The sequence below is a fragment of the Chrysoperla carnea genome, chromosome 2 (assembly GCF_905475395.1).
Source record: "Chrysoperla carnea chromosome 2, inChrCarn1.1, whole genome shotgun sequence".
Lineage (NCBI taxonomy): Eukaryota > Metazoa > Arthropoda > Insecta > Neuroptera > Chrysopidae > Chrysoperla > Chrysoperla carnea.
Window position 1 is genome coordinate 34,866,248 of NC_058338.1, and position 15,651 is coordinate 34,881,898.

Consider the following 15,651-nt stretch of genomic DNA (forward strand, 5'->3'; position numbering starts at 1 on the left):
TTAGATTAATAGTGATAATAATAATAATATATGTATACTGGCTTGATACCCGCCCGCTTCACTGGACTTAATAGTAGAAACCACCGCTTTATAACCTCCATATCTGTTGATCTTAGTTATTCCCCTTACAAAACACTTGAAGGGATTGTTTAACGTAGGTACAAGATATGCATAGTTTTCAATTTTTAAAATAGTCATAATTATATTGAGTATATAAGAAAAGGTGGCTCTGAATTGTTTGATATTTACTATTTTAAATTTTTACTGAAACCTTAATTTATGGTTCAAAATGATGATCATAGATCTGCTCCATCGTCAGATTAAATTTATTTTTTAAACTTTTTTTCCCTTTTTATACCATGTATATATGAAATATACATAGTATTATAAGTTTAGTCCCAAGTTTGTAATGCCTAAAAATATTGATGCTACAAAAAAAAAAATTGGTATAGGTGTTCATAAAATCACCTAATTAATCTATTTCCGGTTGTCCGTCCGTCCGTCCGTCCGTTTGTGGTCACGATTACTCAAAAACGAAAAGAGATATCAAGCTGAAATTTTTACAGCGTGCTTAGGACGTAAAAAGTGAGGTCAAGTTCGTAAATGAGCAACATGGTTCAATTGGTCCGTAGTACCCATCTTGTAAACCGTTAGAGATAGAATAAAAGTTTAAATGTAAAAAATGTTCCTTACAAAAATATAAACAACTTTTGTTTGAAACATTTTTTTGTAAACATCACTGTTTACCCACGAGGGCGTTAATTAGGTACAAATTTTATAGTATGTATTAATATAGGAATATCAAAGTGAATATCTTTTGTTATTTACATGACGTCAAAAAAACAAACGATTGCGCATCAACACTTGCGCATTATATGAGAATTCAGTTAAATATGTCAGATATGTATGTATGTGAAATGTGACAGAGTTATCAACACTGCCTATACATGGTATTTCAACAATTAACTCAGTCAATTGTTTGTTTTCGCTTGTTTTATATATCTTTATAAACTATAGCTCATGTGTTATTCTGATGTATATGTTCAGTTTCATTAAACACCATTTGCTAGTTTTTGCGTGGAAGCGTAACAAACAAATTAACAAACAAACAATCATTCTTACTTTCACATTTATAATAAATATATTGTAATACAATTTTGTATAGTATTCAAAACCAAAAATCTGTGGTATAGAATATATTTAAAGTAAGAGTGTTGTTTTGTATATCAAAATATTGTATAGTTTTGTTTGCTTAGATCTTTATAAAATATTCATTTTGTCTGAAGAGTGTAGAACAGAAAACAGACTGAATCTTATTTCCTTGCTATGTATTATAAAACATTCCTCATCTCAGCAGTATAACTGCATAGCATCAAGATTTTTTATACCTCTATGTAGAGTCTAGTATAATTTTTCATATTCAAAGATATTTTTTTTACCTTTTGAATGCCTTAAAAAAATCGCGATCGAAAGGGATAGATAATGTTTAAGAATGGTTGGTTTACAATTTTTGTAGACATTTTGTTTTCTACTGAATACGTTGAAACACTTTTCAATAACAATTTTTCGGAACAAAAATCAATGCCATAAAATAAATTTTGAGTCAAAAAATTATTGTTACTAATAATTATACAAGTGAAATTTACAAAATTTAAAAAACCCTCGAAAATGCGATTTATTCCCTGTAAACTGATTTTTGGAAACTTAGCTATAAAATATTCTCAATCAAGTCAGTTCGATCATTTAGGGGCTACGATGCCACTGAGAAACACACAGACGTACAGACAAACATTTTTAATATAACACTCCTTCATAAATCAATATCAATTGATTGTGTTGCTCATGGACATCAGATGAGATGAAAAGATGAATTGAAATATTTGAGTTGACTTTGTTCTTTTGAATTATTGTTTTGCATTACCTAATTATTTTACCATTTCACTTTTCGAAATGAATTAAACCAGGCTTATTTGACCATTCATTTCCATAGTTATTATTTATGTATTAAAATTATTTATCATGCCTTGTCCAAACTGAATCGATTTTGAAGATCATCGCCAATTTTTAAGTTTGTTTGGGTACGGAACCTTAAGTTCTATAGAGATGGTGTGATGTGTTTGAAGTCATCGAAAATTTGCTTACGTAAAACTTAAATGCTGCTTTAACGAAAACTTACTCCAATAAAATATAATTTTTATTCTTATTAAATTTTTTCCAAGAATTTTCTCCGTACGAGATTTTACAACTTTTTTGGGCTGACGTAATTAAGTTTATTAGGATTCTATGACAACTAATGTACTTTTATTTATTTAAGTTCTTCGTGGGATAAATATTTATTTACTCATTGTCATTACAATATTGGTACCGTAAAATCGGGAAATTTTCATGACCAGTATAAACAGGTTGTGTGAGTATTCGACACCAATTTTTTTTTGTATATAAAATATACATATGAAAAAATATTTATGTCAATAACATTTAAGTAACGCAAAAAAAAAAAACGTATATTTCTTGAACAAAATAATAACTCTGTGTCGTAGTATAGTTTTACATAATATTGCTTAAATTTATGTAAATTTCTATCAAATTTATATTATTGAACGTGATTTACATATGTAAATTATAATACAAATATATATTCTTTTGGATATTTCTAACAATCAACTATATTTTGTGTTGTTAGTAGTGAGTACAGTTTTTATACCCTGTAATAAATGTTATATAAATCAAGGTATACTAAGTGTAGTCCCAAAAGTTTGTAACAATTAAAAATATTAACTCTATGATAAAAAATTTTGTAAAAGTCTTCAATAAATCGAGTAGATTTTCGGTTGTTTGCCTGTCCGTCTGACAACACGATAACTAAAAAATGAAAAGAGATATCAAGCTGAAATATTTTTTTAGCTTTATAGCGTGCTCAGGACATGAAAGGTGAGGCTACATTCATTAATGAGCAACATAGAGCAATTGGGTGGTCTCCGTAGGACCCATCTTGTAAACCGTTAGAGAAGGAACACAAGTTTAAAAATAAAGATGTTTCTTTAAAAAAAAAATAAACAACTTTTGTTTTAAACATTTTTTCGTAAACGTCTCATGAAATTCGTAGACATCTTGTCCGTATTTTGGTGTCCATTTTCTCCAAAACTTTAAAAGATAGGCTGTTGAAAATTTGCAGGTAACTTCAACTAGCGATCTTGCGAAATATTCTTGAAAAACAAAAAAAAAATTAGAAAATTCTTTCGAAAATTTTCGAAAACCAAAGATATTTTGTGTTCTTCTAATATATCTAATTTATCAAAAAATCATGCAAGCAGTGATATTCAACACATTCTATACAGGGGATTTCAACAAATAACTCATTCAATTGTTTGTTTTCATGGTTTTTTTTCTGGAACCATTCTTTCTTCTACTGATGTTATTGCATGAAAGAAATGAAATGTATTAAAGCTATTCAAATGGATTTCTGTAAATATTTAAAGGTCATTAGAATTATACACGTCAAATATTATAGAAAATATTTAAGGTACTTATACTGGATTTTGAAGGTTGTATGTATAATAAAATATTCGGTTTCCTTATTCGATGGTCAGGTAGTTTATTATGATATTGTTTTAAATCTGATAAAATCAGTATAATATTAAAAGCCTATAAGGAAGTTGCATTATTTATAAAATAAATATATTTGATTTCCTAGTTTATGCCTAAGCAAAAATTATAACGGACTTTCACCAATCGCTTTCATAAATCAATTTTTTATTTTCATATTTATACTGGATTCTTACTTTTATTGTTTCTCTCAAAATTTACCCACGCTTTCGCCAACCTGACTTTTTGGAGTTCTTAAATTAGGTTCTGTTTCTCATTACCTTTTGTTTGTGGTTTAAAATTGTTGTTGGGATAATAAGAAATTGGTAAATTGTGTTTCCCATAAAAAAAAAATCAAACGGAATGGTACAGAAATGTCCCATGACCATTGTGGCAACGATCATGCGGCAAAAGAAAGGCATACTTTAGATATGTTACCATACTCTCTACATAAGGCGGTTTTTGCGAGTTAATTGAAGCAGGAAAATGTACCCATTTGTATTTGAAGTATATCGAAATGGTACCTGTATGGAAAAATTTGGTATAGAAAACAATCTCTTCAAAAGGTTACGTTTTTCTCAAGATCTTTCGAATGGTCACTATGATGCTGTATAGATATAAAATGCTGTGTCTGGAAAAACTGATTGGGTGGGAATGAAAAACATGAGCAAAGTTTGTATGATCCCTTGGTCCAGTCTACTTCAAATTTTGCACAATCATTCTTTAACAGAATTGATGGAAGATGTGTTTCGTATTTTATTGTAACTCATCCTTTTACGGGCTTAAAAGGGGGTTGAAAGTTATTTTGGGGGTGATTTGCATCGAAGTTGATATTCGTCATTTTTGAATTAAATACTTAACCGAAAATTATTTCACGTGTAGGGTAAATTAATCGTGTAGAGTAAAATTGTGAACAAACGGGAAGATAAGTGAGATCAAGAAAAGTGAGGGTTATAATACGGTAATCTTTGTTTTTAAAGTTGGAATTGCTCAGCAAAGGGGCGAGTATCTGCTAGTCTTTAATAATTAAATTAAATTTATATAAAAAGTCTAAAGAGTATGTTCACAGATTTCATAAACCTTGTTTAAAAGTTAATGGTTTAACCCTTATCAAAATTTTACCTATTTTTTTTCTGTTTATCTAAATTTATTATGGCTTTTCGACGAGAACTTTGAATTCCAGTGAAAGTCTTTGTCATAATCAGTCCAGTCGTTTCTGGGATTAACTGTTAGAAACAAACAAAAATTTTAAAAATTGGTTGCTTGGTGTAGGTACCGAGTAACATTACAAACAGGCACTTCAATTCTATCTATTTGCATAAATTTAAGTTGCATGCATTTGTAATTGTTTAAAAGAAATAATCGCTTATTTGAAAAATTCTACTAACATAGAAGTAATAACAATCAGAACCGATAAAATAAATGATTGAATAAATAAATATTATTATAAATAGTTTTTGGTTAATGATGATACCTCAACATTATTTTCATTCATTTCATTTATTTGTAAATATGAATAATGATGACATCACAGGAATTGAAAACCATATACTACAGTAAATAAGCCGGAAAATACCATCAAATGTGGAAAAGTGGTGGAACAGCTCCGATTTCAAAAATTTTTTGTGTACGTGTTCCTTAGACCTTTAGGAACATTCAGCCGCACTAACCTTGGCATTGGAAAAAAAACTGAGAAAGTTAGGGTAGTTTTCCCATCCCCAAATAGTAACAGTGAAAACAAATCAATATTTCACCTCAAAAATCGTCTTCCGAGGGTTTTCGAGGTCACTGATCATGAATTCAAGGTTTAAAAACAACTGAAAATGGTTGCAACCCCATTAAAACTACCCCTAGAAGTGTCAATATTAAAAAAATTTTGAAAATTTTGAATTTGACCTCAGAAATTGTCTTTCTGCGGTTTTTGAAGTCGTTGATAATGAATTTGAGGGTAAGAAGCAACTGAATGTAAATCCAAGCCACCCCTAAAAGCCATCCCTAGAAGAAACAGAGATAAAATTTTAAATTTTTAATCGAATATCGTCTTTCGGGGGGTTTTGGCATCGCTGATCACGAATTCAAGGTCAAAAAGTAACTTGGATGGCTGCAACCCTATTAAAACTACCCCTAGAAGTGTAAATGATTAAAAAATTTTGAAAACTTTGAATTTTATTTTAGAAATTGTTTTTCTGTGGTTTTTGAAGTCGTTGATAATGAATCTGATGGCAAGAAGCAACTGAATGTAGTTCCAAGCCACCCCTAAAAGCCACCCCTAGAAGTAACAGAGTAAATATTTAAAATTTTTCCTCGAATATCGTCTTTCGGGGGGTTTTTGGCGTCGCTGATCACGAATCCAAAGTCAAAAAGTAACTTGGATGGTTGCAACCCCATCATCAATGATAAACAAGTTTAGAAAATTCTGAATTTCACCTCAGAAATGGCCTCTTTGTGGTTTTCGTAGTCGCTGATCATGAATTTGAGTCAAAAAGCTACCGAATGTCGCTCCATCCCCATTAAAACCACCCTTATAAGTGAAAGAAAAAAAATTTTTAATTTAAAATTTCTCTTCGGTTATCGTCTTTTGAGGGATTTTTGGCGTCGCTGATCACGAATTCGGGGATAAAAAGTAATTGAAGAGGGTTGCAACTTCATTGAGACCAACCCTAGAAGCGACAATGAATTTATTTTAGAAAATTCTAAATTTCATCTCGAAAATCGTGTCTTGCTGGTTTTCGGGTCCGTTGAATCAAAACACTACATTGAATCAAAAAATCTCACGCAAATCATATTGGACGTTGAAATTTTTCAAATTATACCTCGGATTCGTGATCAGCGACCCCGAAAACCCTCAAGAGACGCTTTTCAAGGCAAAATTTTTAATTTTTTTAAATGTTTAACATTTTCACATCTGGGGGTAGTTTTTTGGGGTTGCAACCCTCTTCAGCTACTTTTTGACCTTGGATTCGTAATCAGCGCCCCCAAAATTACCCGAAAGTCGATATTCGAGGAGAGAATTCAAATTTAAAATTTTATCTCTGTCACTTCTAGGGAAGGTTTTAATAAGGATGCTGTGACATTCAGTTACTTTTTGACCTCAAATTCATGATCAGCGACTCTTAAAACCGCAGAGAGGCAATTTCTGTGGTGAAATTCAGTATTTTCAAAATTTATTTATCATTGACATTTCTAGGGGTAGTTTTAATGGGGTTGCAACCATCCAAGTTACTTTTTGACCTTGGATTCGCGATCAGCGGCCCCAAAAACCCCCCGAAAGACGATATTGGAGGAACAATTTTAAATTTTTTCTCTGTCACTTCTAGGGGTGGCCTTTAGGGGTGGCTTGGGACTACATTCAGTTGCTTCTTGCCCTCAAATTCATTATCAATGACTTCTAAAACCAGAGAGAGACAATTTCTGAGGTGAAATTCAGAATTTTCAATTTTTTTTTTATCATTGACACTTCTAAGGGTACTTTTGATGGGGTTGAAACAATCCTCAATTGCTTTTTGACCTTAAATTTTTGAACACCTTACCTAAAAACTCCACGAGACACGATTTCTGAGGCAAAATTTTGAATTTAATAAAGTTTTTGTCTCTATCACTTTAAGGGTAATTTTAATGGGGTTGAAACCATATTCAGTTGCTTTTTAACCTTGAATTCATGATCAATGACCTCAAAAACCCTCGGAAGACGATTTTTGAGTTAAAATATTGATTTGTTTTCACTGCTACTATTTAGAGAGTTTTGGGGATGGGAAAACTACCCTAACTTTCTCAGTTTTTTTTCCAATGCCAAGGTTAGTGCGGCTGAATGTTCCTAGAGGTCTAAGGAATACGTACACAAAAAAATTTTTAAATCGGAGCTGTTCCACCACTTTTCCACATTTTCCGGCTTATTTATTGCACTAATAAAATAAACCAATAGCACAACATAAACAATAAAAATTGAAATGCTTGTTAAAAACATGCACGATTTGTGTTCTATACGTTTGTTTGTATGATTTCATTTTGTGATATCAATTTTTGATTTTAAAATCTGATTGTGACACGACAAGCTTAAAACATGCATGCTGCAGAGCTTTTAGTTAGGGTAGGTAGATAGATTCTACATTGGATACCAGTCAGTCATTCCAGGCACATAATTGAATTCATTATAGACTCACATAGCAGTATAGTAGTTCTATATGCGGTGGGGTAAAACCCCGTACATTATATGCTACTACAGTTATTTTAAACTTTTTATTATTCAATAAACCTCTCAAAAAACACACAAAATGTTAAAATTGTGGAAAAATACAATGTTTGATGAATAATATCCAATTTAAAATAATAAAACGCGCAACTTAAAAAAATCTTTTTTAAAATATCACTTAAAATATGCAGACAAACTTTTCTAACATACGTTTTTAAGATTTTTGTACCACAAATTAATTAGACTTACTACTCAGAGAAGTAGTTTTGGGCCGTAAAGAAGATTTTATGCCAGACTTTCTGTAAGCTATTTTTACGGGCTTAATAAATCACCTAACTATGCAAAATTGAGTCTCACTCTAATCTTTATGAGTATCTTAATATTTTTATAGCTTAAGTTTATAGCTTATAAGTTAAGTTTACAGCTAACGTAGATTATACTGGATTATTACGTACTGGATTATTTGAAAACTATCTTCAAATTGAAGTGAAAGATATCTTGAAATGAGTTTTTAGAGAATTTAATGTAAATACCAATCAAGAATATTTTTGTACAAATTAAAAAAATTAAGAACTTTTGAACTTTGTTGATGGTTATATTTTATTCATAAAGAATGTCTCCAAAAACTTGTTCACATACGGAGTGACTAGAGCAACGTAGGTTTAAAGATAATTTAGTTTCTTTGTTTTTAATAACTCATGTTTATTAAACTGATCTGAAATCGTTAGTTAAATTTTTAAATGAATGAAATAGATTTATATGGGTAAATAAATATGTGATATTTTCAGAAAAAATAAGAAATGAGCCACGTAACTATCAAATCAAAAGTTTTTGTTTCTAACTTTACACCAAAATTTTAAAATCTATTAGATTTAATCGATGTTGTTTCTTGTGTACATTGACTGATATAATTTCCAATATAGCAAACCGATAAACTTAGACTAGTCTTTACTTAAAAAATGAGTCGTTTGCATTCATGTTACCTTCGAAAAATAACGATTTACAGATTTTTTTTCTCCAATTTGATTGCCATTTATGTCAATATTCAATTAAAAGTGCACCTTTGAATGTTTCGTACTAGTTTCATCCCTTAGCCTTTATTTCAATCGGTTTCTGTTTTTTTATATGCTAGAAATCAATATGTTTGTTGCACCACTAAAATAGTTTGGGCATCCATAATTTAATTTAAAATTAAAAGCAATTTTCGAATATGATGGACTCGTACGGCTGCTTTAAGTATTTATGGATGTATTAGTTAGAAGATCTTTAAGTGAAACTTGTCATCATCCAATCCAAAAGAAATGAAGTTGGGAGCACATAATTAAAATAACTTCTTTACTTAAATTTTTTTATTTTATCTTATCTTATTTATCTTGATATTTGTTTTTAATTAAATAGAATTTGATTGTTTGATTATTTACTTAATCATTGTTTATTATTAATTAGTTTATTGTTTGAATATTTACTTCTGAGATTTATTTATTATTAGAAACCTTTCCGGAGCTTTAGTTGATGGCAAGGAGGTTGATAATTGTTCACTGATCATATTTTAATTAATTTTCAAGAAATAACGGATGATATTTATTTAATAACATGATAAACAACTCTGTAAGTGCACGTCTAAATATCAATTTTGGTATTATAATAGTTAAATTTTTTTTAAATTTGTAAAATTATTCACTGCGGTACGCACTGCTGTAACCGTGATTCAAAATAGGCTAGAAAAATAATATATGAGAAGTAATTTACTTATTTATAGGCAATTTTATTATAGACATGATATAAAAATAACATACAGAACACAATTAGATATTAATTTTATTTTTCTAACCTGTTTTTTCTTAAGCGGTACATTATTATCGTGAGTCTATTTTTCGTAATTAGCTCTTTAAGCTTTAAAATGAGTTGTAAATAATGGAAATAAATAAATTATTAAGAAAGATACCATGATGTGACCCAAAAAGACTAGATAAATAATAAAAAGGATTATTTCTTAACTAACTCCAAAAACTGAAAAAAATTTTGAAGACAGTTAATTCGTATAAATGATAATTATTGGATGAAATTTTGTGATATTGATATAATTTTTGTGTATGTTATATCTGCCAGCGAATATGTCACTGTCGATCACCTGAGGTATTTGAATTGAGGTTGAACTTGTATACTGGTAATATAGTCCTTGTTAATATTTATAATCCGTATAAATGTGGGCATTATGACGCAATTATATTTTTACTTCAATGTTCTAAAATGAAATGAACATGGCCAATAATGGAAAAAATAAAATGTACATGTTAGATTCCGACTCCATATTGTTGAAAATAAATGGAAATTGTGTCATTCTTTCGTTATATTTTTCACAAAACCATTGTAGACAATTTCAGTCAATTGCTGTTTTGTGCAAAAGTGTCAAACAAAATTTTAAGTTAAAAAATTTCTTCGTTAAAAATTAATTTCCTTTCTTTGTTCCAGGTATGTTGGACTAATAATGGGTTTTACTCAGTAGGCTGAAAATTATGGTAAGGAATACAAACAAAGGCTTGTATTCATCGATTTATAAGGAAAAACTGTTTCTTAGTCCTAGGAATAGGACATTTTTTAGTTATTGGAGAAAGGAGAAAAATATAACAAAAACACACTCAGTGTGGTTTACACAGTTTTTATGTCAGAAAATGGGAGGGAACTGCTATTAAAAATCACAAATTGGTTGAAATAAGGTAAAATATTGGAAATTTATTACATCCATTTGTCCGTGTTTTGCTGATGCTGTATACAGAGTGTGAAAGCGAAGAAGGCAGTTTTGATAATGCAGTAAAACAAAAGCCCACCAATTTTTTCAATAATTTAAAAAAAAACATTTAAGAATATTGAATAAATTATTTTTTCCATTGAATTATCAATTGTATTTGAGAGACGGAATCGTTTTTTAGTTAGACCAACTTTACAGAAGTGAGCTTTTTGGTTGGATCTTGTTGATAAAACTCTATATGATACCAAAACTTTATCTTGTATTCATATTTTTGTTGTTGAAATAAACTTTTTAAATGACTTTAGTATTCATTAGTTTGAATACCAAAGTATGATTGAAAAAAAAAATCTTTAATAAATCGTAAAAAATATTATTTATAAAGCTGATAGTAACTGTCTGTCTGTCAGTCTGCCTGTTGCATTTTATGCCTAAACCTCTGAATCAATTTTGATGACTTCCGATATAGAAATAAGTTGGACATTGAGAAACGTTTTTAGAGTTCAAAAATCAATACAATGCTGTTTTGTTTCACTAAAAAAATATAACAAAAGTATCTAGATGACTGTATGCACGCGTATTTTAAACATCCTATATGCTTATGCCCTGAAGCGGCGTGGGTACCAGCTAATTAAAAATAAAATATTAAATGTCTCTTTCTTCCCGTCCCATAATTTAAGTTTATATTTTTTTAAAGTACCTACCATTATATTAAAAATTATATTTTAATATGAATTCAAAAAGCACTAACCCTTCCTACTAAGAAGAGTAACGTCGATTTGACATTAAGTAATGTAATTAACATTGTCAATTATTTATAAAAGGAAGCAAACCATTTTACTTTGATTTATATTCCTTAACTACTCTTATCAACCCAAATGAACCATTCAACTAAACCTTTGTCATTTACACGACGATATAGCTAATATCTTAAACATACACATATACTGTTACACTCACTATACATGTACATGTCTTTAAGAAGAAAGTAAAGCGTAAGTCAAAGAGACTCCACCATATTGTATTATCATTTTACCTTATGAACGTTGTAATAGACTGTTTGCTGTACAAACCGTATTCTTCTAACTTTGAAGGTAGAATTATCCCCAAATATGAAAACTTGGTTGGCTTATAGGAATTTATATTTTTAAATAAATCTAAGAAATGGCCTAATTTGAGCTTTTGCTAGTATTTTTCATATACATAATAGCATAACTAAAACTTAATTAACGCTTGTTATATGCACATCTGTAGTTGAGTACTTGAGGTTGGCACCCAACAGCAGTCGTAAAATAAGGAAGCCTTACAGGTAACATACAATCGATTTCAGTGCTACATATAACTGCGTAGAATCATATAAATTGATTTTACATTATGCAATTCACATTTTCACATAGAAGCTTTAATCTTTATTAAACAATTTATAGTGAAACTTCGTGAGTGGCTTCCTTTTTTTTATCAAGTGACCATAGTGTCCTAAAAATTCCCTGCTCCGTTTTTTTCAGAAGATAGCTAAATATAACTTTATCATACTCATTTCAAAACACAGCAAGACAAAATTCAAGTAAATAACAATCATTTCACAAAAAGGGTGCCGTCTCGCGGACTATTAAATTTAAAACTAACTAAAAAAATATTTCATTCCCCATTGGATAGAAGGTTTATTTGTCCCGTATTTACTTTCTCAAAAGAATTACTTTTCGTCTAAGTAGATTAGTTTTAGGAATATGTTTAACCAAGCTTTACTGCCTGCAAAAAATTGAAGAAGTTGAAATTATTTGTAAAATTGTAAGAATAAAGTAAACAGTTTTTCGAACCTTGGCCCATGTTTACACCTAATAAAACCTTGTTGTTTAGACAATATGCCAATTTTCATTAAGATTATTTTTAGTAATGTGAAATTTGCGTATTTGTAGCACAACTTCCACAAATTGAACATAATTTTACCTTCAATATCTGTTGTACTTTTAGTATAAAAGAGTTATTTAACTGTGTGCTATGTATGCTCTTCTATCTAAAGAAGAAAATCTTCTCAAGTAAAATGAACTGTTCTGCAATCCTAGTGGCTTGTCAGTTGTCACTTTCTACTAATGACTTGTCAACGACAGTGTTTCTAGAGTAACTTATCACCCCCATACACATTTTATAACCTACCCTTTACATTATTTGACCTTACAATAAAACCTTAATGTTGTGATGATATTGCTTTTATTCTATGTCATCATTTGGATATTGTGTGCTCGCACAGCGAGAGTGGATATGTTGGCGTTTTTCTTTATATAAAACGTTTTACACTTTAATTCATATATTTTAGAAAATTAATCATAAATATCTTTTAAGCTATAATATTTTTTATCTTTCTTTTTTTTTTCCTTCATTCATTTAATTTTTCCTACACTTTTGTATTTTTTATGTTGTTATAATATTAAAGTGATGAATGTTTTTGCTTCACTGTGTCAAACTTTTGTAACAGATGTGGAGAATATTTGATATTATATGTAGCTATGGAGCTTATTGAAGGATCTTACTCAACTCTATATACATAAATACAGGATGAAAATGAAAAATAAAGTTTTATTTTCTCTTAGCAACATGGAAATATTTATCATAAGTATAGTTGTGATGTTCAATTTCGCAAGAATTTATCGTATCCCGCTAAGTCTATAAAACAAATTTCATTTGAATTCTCATTCAAGTATTTTTATCTTTGCTACTCTAGGTGAATTCTTAGGATACATATCATGTCAAAATTTATCTTGAAAACTCAAATTTGCTTCTGACCATTTGTATAGAACTAGTATTAAGGTAGTTCAGTCGCTTCAGTCAAGAACCTAAGACTTTCGTTCATATTGGTGCTCTATTTGTTACAATAGCGTCCAATACAAAGACTTTATATTTATACAAACACAAATGCAAATTTATAAGTTGTATTTCCTTGCTTATATTTTATAAAAAATCGGGTAAGAACCGTTTTTTTTGGTTCCAAGAAACTCGTCAAAAATTAATGCCTGTATATGTTGCTTTTTAAAAAAAGGTAAGAACCGGTATCAAGATAAATAGGGAATAAATTTTATAGTCGTTTTTATAGTGTGTATGTATGTATTGCACACTTTGATTATTAATATCTCATTTCACCCGCAGACGATGAAAAAAATTTCCTTTTTTTATTAAATACAGAATACTAGTATTAATCTTATATTTCAATTTTATTGAGTTTCTACGAAAAGCCATTTCGCGATTGAATTACCTAAAGAAATATGTTTGAAGAAACACAAGATTTGATATATTTATTTAGCTGGGTCATAATCAAATAAGAAGTATTTATCATAAGATGTCAAAATCAATTTTGCAGCGAAGTCAATTTCTGACTATGTTTTCTGTATTTAGTATATAAATTCCCAAAATTTATACATATTTTTAATTTACGTTCTAGAAAATTTCGTCACGATTAGTAGTCAAGTGAAAATATTTATACCATTAAAACTATAATGACTAAATTTTACTACTAATTTATGAGATATGGATTTATTTTCTATGTTTCCATTATTTACAAACGTTTATGTGATTATTATGTTGTTCATATAGCGTATAGTCTGTCATATCTCAAATGAATATAAGTCTTTTTTACTCGACTAAATCGAGGGCTACGATTTTGCCTAGTACGTATATTATGTATGTATGTATACTCATCTGTACCGTCATAACTTTTAAACTGCTTATCATAATTTGAGAGATCAGGTATCATTGGAAGCGTCTTGGTTGTCCACTGGTTATTGCCTATGTGACGTCACATTAAATTGCTCCCTTCAGAGGGCATAGAGTCATGAAAAAAAGAAAATTTTATTTAATATTACTCTGTTTAAGTGTTGCTTTATTTTAGAATTAATTTAATTTGATGAATGTCTTTTTTATTAATTGATTTAGTTGATTATCTCGTAAATTAGGCCTCAGATCCAAATTCGATAAAGAGTATGTCCTTCTTATTTTTCTTAGCTTATTCAGAAAGCGAAGAGGTATGCTGCCAATTGAAGCGAAGGGGTATGCTGTAAAAATGATTTTAAAAAAAATTTGGTCCAGAAACTAAAACCTGACTTCTATCAAATTATGCTCCAAAAGTAACAAACAAACAAATATTATCCTATGAAAATGTTACCCCGAATCCCCGGCTGTAATGAAAATTTATATTTATTCTAACAATTTCAATTGAGAATATTTTCTTGTTTCGATTTTTTAGAGCGTAATTTTATAATAGCCGGGTTTTAGTTTTTGAACTATATTTTTTAGTTGAGTACAAAACTTTTAACGTATTTCATGAAAAAAAATTTTCCCATCGAAATTGTTTTTTAATATCAGTAAAATACATACCTATTTTCAATAATCCATTTTTAACGACATAAAATAAAATTAGAAAAAAACATGAAACAGCAAAACAAAAATCAGACAAATTTAATAAATATATTATTTATTGATAAAAATCATACACAATCATCATCATTCATAAATAAATAAATATAATTATTACTAATGGTACATTGTCTACGTTGTTTATGTGTTTCAATTTCATTGAGTTTGTACAACAACAAATCGATACACAGAAAATATAATTTGTTCACCGCACATCTAATAGATCGAATACAACGGAACAACTATTTTGTATGACTTTTATTGCAATTCATAAATAATATAGATAATATTTATATTTATATCTCTCTAAAATATAACATAAAAATAGTTTCTGCTGAAAGGTATACAAATTGAGATTACTTTTGAATTATTATTAAGTTAAAGTAGACTAACTGTTTTGAATTTGTAAATATGAGGAAACAGCATAGATTTTATTGAAACTTTTTGTAACGTGTTTATAAGATTCTAAGAAATATTCAGACAACTTAACCTAGTCAGAAAAAGGCATAGGGCCCGAGCAAGGAGGCATATGTAGCCCAAGTTTTTTTGAAATGCTTATTTTGGCTTCAAATTGTCATCTAGAAAACATTTTTGTTCGTCGAATACGAATCCGATGTCAGATTACATATATTCTGCCACCATTGTATTCCAAGGTTGTTCCATTTTTTACCTAAAACTCCCATTTTGGCACAAAAATGGATAATTAAGTATCTATTTATGATGCCTT